Source organism: Miscanthus floridulus, chromosome 5, assembly GCF_019320115.1.
Source record: "Miscanthus floridulus cultivar M001 chromosome 5, ASM1932011v1, whole genome shotgun sequence".
Taxonomy (NCBI): domain Eukaryota; kingdom Viridiplantae; phylum Streptophyta; class Magnoliopsida; order Poales; family Poaceae; genus Miscanthus; species Miscanthus floridulus.
Window position 1 is genome coordinate 61,242,948 of NC_089584.1, and position 8,069 is coordinate 61,251,016.

The window sequence follows — 8,069 nt, forward strand, 5'->3', positions numbered from 1 at the left end:
CGGTCTTTGTTTAGCTGATTAATGACCAGCGTAGAATCGACGTACACCATGAGGCGTTTGACACCGAGCTCGATGGCTATACGAAGTCCATGGAGACATGCTTCATATTCGGCGGCGTTGCTGGAGGCCAAAAAGTGTATCTAGAGAACGAACCGGAGCTTATCCTTGGTCGGCGTAATGAACATAATACCCGCTCTAGCACCGTTGATGTTAAGGGCGCCATCTAAGTACATCACCCAATGCTCGGGGCAAGTGGCAGCGATAGGCTCTTGGATCTTAGTCCACTCAGCGATGAAATCAGCGAGCGCTTGTGACTTGATGGTAGGCCTGCTTCTAAATTCGATGGAGTAAGTACCGAGCTCAATGGCCCACTTGATGATGCGACCGTTGGCCTCCTTGTTGTGGAGAATGTCCCCTAGAGGGAACTCAGTGACCACGGCAATCTTGTAATAGTCGAAATAATGTCAGAGCTTGCACGACGTAATTAGGATTGCATATAACAGCTTCTGTACCTGAGGATAACAAGTTTTGGGATCATTAAGTACCTCACTTATGAAGTACACCAAACGTTGCACCTTGTAGGCGTGCCCGGCTTCCTTGCGTTCGATAACAATAGCTGTGCTGACAACGTGGGAAGTGGCGGCGATGTAGATCAACAAAGTTTCATCTGGTCATGGCGCTATCATGATCGGAGGCTTTGTTAAGAACAACTTGAGTTGCTCGAAAGCTATGTCTGCTTCCTCCGACCAGGAGAAGCGCTCGGAGGCCTTGAGGAGCTTAAAGAAAGGTAGCCCTTTTTCACCGAGGCGTGATATGAAGTGGCATAAGGCGGCCATGCAGCCTGTAAGCTTCTGTATATCCTTGACGCATGTCAGCCGTTTCATGTTGGTGATGGCAGAGACCTTGTTAGGGTTAGGTTCGATGCCTCGAGCACTAATAATGTAGCCCAGCAGTATACCGGATGGAACTCCAAAGATGCACTTTGGAGGGTTCAACTTCCATCGGTAAGTTGGCGAAGGTTTCCTCAAGGTCGATGATAAGATTATCGGTGGCCTTGGTTTTGATGACCACATCATCGATGTAGGCTTCGACGTTGCGGTCGATCTGTTGGTCGAGGCACATCTGGATGGCCCTTTGATAAGTTGCTTCAGCATTCTTGAGTCCGAAGGACATAGTTTTGTAGCAGTAAGCACCAAAGGGCATGATGAACGATGTCTTGATCAGATCTTCTTCCTTCAAGGAAATCTAGTGATAGCCAGAGTAACAATCAAGAGAACATTCCTTGATTGCCATCAAAAAATATAACAATCCCTTCGTTGCTATTCAAAATTATCTCATCCCTTCATTGCCATCCAAGTAGATTTTTTCTTCCCTTTATTGCCATTCCATCAATTTTAGACTAAGGTGTTATAAGCTCCTCTGTATGGCCATTGTTTTATCGCTGCACACGAGCGACTCACTGCTGCACACGGCGGCCGGATGTTGGTTGGTTGGTTGGTCATGACTCATGACTGACAGTCAGGATGGATCAGAAGGAGGCTTCCATTCTGCCGCCGCCCACGGGCGCCTTGATGACCTACAGGATCTGGACCACCTCCGCCATGGAGGGCCAGTTGGACGGGATATGCGACATGCACACCATGCCTATCTTGAGCACCGGCAGCACCTCCTCCTCCGGGACTTGACCGCCCATGCCCAGGTCCACGCACTCCAGCGCGTTGCCGTGCTCCAGCAGGACGCGCGCTTGGTCCATGAGCACCACCACGTCGTCGTCCCCATACTCCATGGCATGCCGCCCCGTCACCAGCTCTAGGATTAGCACACCCAGCCCGTAGATGTCGCACTTCTCGTTCACACGCAGGCTCTGGCACGCCGCCATCCGCCAGCTTCCCCGGCAGCAGCCGCGCCAGCCCGAAGTCGCCCACCGCCAGGTTGCACTCCGCGTCTAGCAGGAAGATGTTGCTTGGCTTCACGTTGTAGTGGACCAGCGGCGGCCGGAACGCCTGGTGCATGTGCGCCAGCGCCCGGGACGTCCTAGACACCACGCGGAACCGCTCCTCCCACGTCATCGGCGGCAACTCCGCCCCACCACCGACGCCGTGGAGCCACACCTCTAGGCTGCCATGCGCCGCATAGTCCATGATTAGCAGCTACAGCTGCGGCGTCCAGTAGTAGCCCTTGTGCGGCAGCAGGTTCGGGTGCCGCGCCTTCCCCAGCACGCGCACCTCTCGCTCGAACTCCTCGCGCGACCGCACCATGTTCGCCGCCACCAGCTTCTTCACCGCCACCACCCGCCCGTCCCCCATGGGCGCATGGTACATCGTGCCAAACGTGCTGTGCCTGATCTCCATCGCCTTGCTCAGCAGCGCGTTCCTAGACATGGACGTGGAGGCCGGGACGATCCCGGAGAGCTGGTTCCTAGACAGTCTCAAGTACTTGAGCGCCTTGAGGTCGCCGAGCGAGTCCGGCAAGCTTTCGATGAGCGCGTTGTCAGATAAGTCGAGGTGCTGCACCACGGCCAGCTTGCCGAGCCAAGCGGGGACGTCGGGACGGTGCCGAAGATCAATGGTGCTGAGGTGCGGGCACAGGCCGATGTCCGCCGGGACGGCACCGAAGAACCGGTTGCCACTAAGGCTGAGGGTCTTGAGGTTGTGGAGCCTGGCGATGCTGTCGGTGACGGGGCCCGAGAACTAGTTGTGTGACAGGTCAAGTGTGCGCAGGCGCTCGAGCGGCCAGAGCGCGCCGGCGAAGTCAGGCGAGCCGGAGAGCTGGTTGCCGGACACATTGAGGTGGAGCAAGAGCGGGCTCTTGGCCGCTAGCATCCGCGGCGTGTGCCTGTCTATTGCGCAGGCGCAGTAGCTCACGACGAAAGTGAAGTGACCCACGAGGCCACGCCATCGGATGACCTGAGCAGCTGAGCACAGGTAATGAGAGTTGTGCCGTCGTCATCCTCTCTCACGCGAGATGGAGGCACTGAGCGTCCACCTCTCCTATCTTGGCCAGCCAGGGACGTTCTAGAATGTTTGCTTCCATGCGCCAACTGTGTCGTGCCTGTACGGAACGATGGCGATCGGGGGGTTCGTCGCGTCCGCCGGCAGCCGGCTCGTTCACTGTCTGACAACCCATGAAACAGAGCAAGACACTGGTAATAGTGCATTAATAGGAGCCTGCATTTGGTTGCTGTAGGAGCAGACGAGCAGGAGTACGTTCATCATGCATGCTAGTTGCCAGCCCGGTGGCTGGTCGCCGAGGCAGCCCGTGCAGCTTGCCGACTTGCATGCGCAAATGTCAACGCCACTCCAGTTTCCAGCCAGCGGCTCGCTAGCTATAGCCATTGAAGGCCTGCCTGGGCAGCCACGACGCGAGCGTGCGAACGCGAACACGAACGTGAAGCCCCGGCCCCACCCCTGGTGTCAGGACAGGAATTTAATCAGAGGTAGGCAGCACAGGCCGGCCAGCACCCCTCCCCCGTGCGCGCTGTCGCGTCATGGTATAGGCTACGGGGGTGCCGGGAGCATGCACATGAGCGCTCGCACCGTAGCGTGGAAGGACGGCCAGCCGGCAGCGCATCTACGCCGCCCGTCACGTCGAGCGTCGAGGAGGGGTCAGGGCAGGGACATTCAAGGAGTGCTCGATCTTCTACCATGGTACCCCCGGCATGTCTGCGGGTTTCCAAGCAAACACATCGGTGTTGGCACGTAGGAAGTAGACGAGCGCGCTTTCCTATTTGGGGTCAAGGTGAGCCCCTATCTTCACGGTCTTGGAGGGATCATCGAGGCTGAGGCCAACCTCCTTGACTTCCTTTGACTTGGCAGAGGCACATGGAGGCTCCAGCTCTAGGATCTCCAAGTCTTTGCCAGGCACTGTCTTGGCTTCGGTGACCACGCTAGCCATCTGAATGGAGAGGTCGGTAGCTTCAGGGAGGGCGAGACTCTCCATCTCGCAAGCGTAGGCGATGGTGAGGTTGGCCCATAGGGCCAAGACTCCAGCAGGCGAAGGCATCTTCAGCACCAGATAGGCATAGTGCGGCACGACCATGAACTTGGCCAGAGCTGGCCGACCAAGTATGGTGTGGTAAGCGGTGTCGAAGTCGGCAACGTAGAAGTTGATATGTTCGACGTGGTAGTTGCTTGCCGTGCTGAACTAAACTGGTAGGGTAATCTCTACAAGCGGTTTGGAGGCCCTGCCTGGCACCACACCCCAAAAGGTGGATTCGGAAGGTGTGAGATCAGACAAACTAAGACCCAGCTCTTTTAGGGCTCCGACGAAGAGGAGATTCAGAGCGCTCCCACCGTCAACGAGCACTTTTCTAAAGAGCACCTTCTATACAGTTGCATCGAGGACAAGGGGAAAATGTCCCATGTAGGGAATATCCACCCACTGGTCGGCCCTGCTGAAGGTGATGGGGACCTCAGACCATGGGCGATAGCTGGGGTTAGCGTTGGCATCTTCCGTAGAAAAGGAGAGCACCCGCCGTGCGGCGAGCTTCCACTCTCTTCTACTCTCAGTGGAGGCGAGGCCCCCAAAAATGGTGGCGACCACCTTATCATGGTCCTAAAAGGCATTGTTGTTGCCCCCAGGTGGTCGGTGACCTCCAGCTCCATCGTTGGCGTCATCGTCAAGCCTCTTGTCCTAGAACTCCTTAGCCAAACCCATGCAGTCCTTCATCTTGTGTTTGGCATTCTTGTGAAGAGGGCACAGGCCGTCGAGGATCTTTTGGTACTGTTCATCATAGTTACGCTTGGCGCGAGGTTGACTAACGGCGGAGACGATGTGTTCTGGCCGGCGGTGGTGATTTTGGCTAGCCCTGTGTCCTCCTGTCCGATCACAGCCGTTGTCGCGATGGTAGCTATGGTCGTCGAGGCGGCGGTCGCTGTGGCACCAGTCATCGGGGCGGTCGTCGTAGCAGTGAGACGGGTGATGAGTGCCTGCATCCTCGTTGAAGCACACCTCGGCTTCCTCGGCGTCGACGTACTGGTTGGTCGTAGTTATCATCTCACTAATACCGATGGGCGGCTTGCGGTTGAATTTGGAGCGAAGCTCGCGATGGTGGAGTCCTCGGATAAAGGTGGTGATGACTTCAGCTTCTGTGATGTTGGGAATAGAGTTCCTCATCTCAAAGAAACATTGGATGTAGCTGCGGAGGAGCTCAGATGGATTTTGGTTGATGCGGCTGAGATCATGCTTGGTGCCGGGTCGAGTACACATGGCCATGTAGTTGTCGGTGAAGACTTTCTTTAGCTCTTCCCATGATCCGATGGAGTCCGGTGTAAGGCTGGTAAACCAGCTCATGGTAGGTGGCGTGAGCATGATGGGAAGATAATTCGTCATGACACTGGTGTCTCCTCCGATGGCACGGACAGCAGTGGCGTAAGCCTGTAGCCACTGTGTCGGGTTCATTCTTCCTTCGTAGGGCTTGACCCCAGTGATCTTAAAACCACGGGGCCACCGAAGTGTTCGGAGTGCCCTTATGAAAGCTGGAGGCCCCTTAGGGCTGTCGACACCGTCGTCTACAGCGTTGCGGTCAGGGATAGGCTCGAAAGCTGAGTCCGGATTGGCGTACTCCTGCTCGTACTCCTGGCGGCGACGCACTTCGTCTTCATGGCGACCGAAGCGATGTTGCTCGATACATCATCGCGCATCTCGAAGGTTGCTGAGGTGCACTCGAGCATCCTATTCGACCTCCTGGTCGCGTTGGCGATGGCCCCCAGCTCCCCCTAGAGAGGTAGCGACTGATCGGCGGAACGGCTTTGACTGGGGCGGTGGTTGGATCTCGGCGTAGCTAATCGATGAATCGTGCTCGTAGAGCACGAAGGTCGCTGATCCTCGCGAATCTCATTGACTTAACAGTGAGCCGCTTTAAGCATGGCGGTGATCTTGGCGAGCTCGGGCGTTTGAGGGAAATGAGCGAGCTCATTGGCAGCTACTGCCAAATTAGCGCTTGGAGTCTTGAAGACGTCGTGGCCGTCAACGCAGAGAAATTCTTCATCGAGGTCACGGTGGAGCGGGAGCGGTCTTCCTTGAGAATGGAGCCGATTATTCCGAGCAGCCTCGGCCCTCGCAATGGCTACCTCGTTTTCTCGCCGCTGTGCGCGGTTGACATTCTGGTTCTCCCGAGCAACGCGCTCCTCCTCGGTTTCACCATTCTGAGGAGGGCTATCGATACTGACGTTGAAGATCGCACCACCCCGGAAGGGTGGAAGGAGGAGTTGCTCGGAGAAGGTTTCGACGAGGGTCTCCGTAGAGCCTTGAGACTCGAAGCCCGGAGTTTCTTCCGGGATGGTCTAGAGGGGCACCCCGGGGCTCTGGCCTAAGTGTAGCATGTTGACGGCTAGCGGAAGCTGGACGGTGACCTGGTCGGCGAGTAGACGGGCGCAGTCCACCTGGTCGGCGAATTTGCCCCTCAGGGCGTGTTGGTAAGCGGCGGTGGCGTTGGCGAACCCGAAGGGTAGGGCCATAGCCCCTGCAGTTTCCCAAGCAGCCTCCGATAGATCTGGATCGGAAGGTGGTTGGCGTTGAACCAGAGTGTCCAGAGTCGATTCGACGATGAAGAGACAATTGACGAGCTTTAGTCCGACCCAATCGATAGATTCGATCAGATCGTCGTTGTTGATCTGCCTCCTCTGGTAGCGAGGAAGCGGACAGCGAGTCGTTGCTGAAGGAGACCTCAGAATCGGCTCCAAGATCGGATCTGCAGTTGTAGGTGCGGGGGTGGTCGGCGCAGAACCGATCTGCCCCGGTTCGAGGAGCTCTCCGACTCCGTCAGCGTTGATGACCCATGAGATGGATCCGACCATGAAGATCTGGCCGGGCTACGGAAGGGACGAAGAGCCTACAGAAAAAGCCATCTTGTTCGACAAGGAAACAGCACGCACACCCCTACCTGGCACGCCAATTGTCGACAAAATATCGTCGGCAGTCCACCGACGGGTACCTCACGATGGTAGATTGATCGGCAGAGGAGCGTGAGATTAAGAACAAGAAGGCAACAGAGACACACGAGTTAGACAGGTTCAGACCGTCGATACGACGTAATACCTCCTGTGGTCTGTTGGTTTGTATTAGCTATCGTACGATATTGCGTGAGTTTGGAGGAGGTCCGTGCCCGCCTTATATAGTCCGGGGAGCAGGGTTACAAGTCGATTAGATCTGAGAGATAATCGGAAAGTAATAACTGATTACAGGAATCTTGGGATCATACATATCCTAACAGATCTCGTAGTATCTTCAGGATATCTTCCCGGTGTCTTGCGGGAGGCGCCGAGTAGAGTCGTGCCCCGCAAGGCTTCGTCTTGTGGGCTGAGCCATCTCTAGAGGCGTAGCCCATGTGACCTGCCATGGGTATCCGGCGTCGTACGCCCCCACAGAGTGGATCGCCCATCGTGCCTCCCTCTATGCAGACGACCATGTCGTCCTGCTGGCGCCAAAGGTGGAGGATCTGCACTGTCTGCATCAGATTCTCCAGCTCTTCGCTGGAGCGTCAGGTCTGGTGACCAACGTCGAGAAGTGTGTGGCGACGCCCATTCGGTGCACTGACGAGATGGTCGCCGAAGTCCAGCAAGTCTTCCCCTGTGTGCTTGCGCCGTTTCCATGCAAGTATCTCGGCATCCCTCTGTCGCTCATGAGACTCAAGAGGGCTGATGAGCAGCCATTGGTCGATTCCATCTCCTCCAGAGTACCCACCTGGAAGTCAGGCCTTCTAACGCACGCTGGTCGCACGCTTCTGACAAAGGTGACTCTATCTGCGATCCCGGTGCACATCAGCATCCCCTGCTGCCTGTCCGAGTGGGCAATATCCCAGATTGATAAACACCGTCGTGCCATACTTTGGACTAGCTCGGAGACAGTTTTGGGAGGGAAGTGCAGGGTTGCTTGGACAAGGGTTTGTAGGCCGACATGTTTGGGTGGCCTTGGCGTCATTGACCTGCGCTTCTTTGGTTATGCTCTCCGCCTACGCTGGGAGTGGCTTCGCAGGGCTGAGCCGGAACGCTGCTGGGTTAGGCTTCCGGCCAAGCTCGAGAGGCCTGCTGCTGCCATGGCTGCAGTTAGCATGTCAGTGGTCCACGGTG

General features: G+C 56.5%; 1 pseudogene; it reads right to left on the reverse strand.

Moving 5' to 3' along the window:
- Nucleotides 1-1,528: 1,528 nt before the first annotated feature.
- On the reverse strand, nt 1,529-3,939 carry LOC136454688 (probably inactive leucine-rich repeat receptor-like protein kinase At3g28040; annotated as a pseudogene).
- Nucleotides 3,940-8,069: the final 4,130 nt, after the last annotated feature.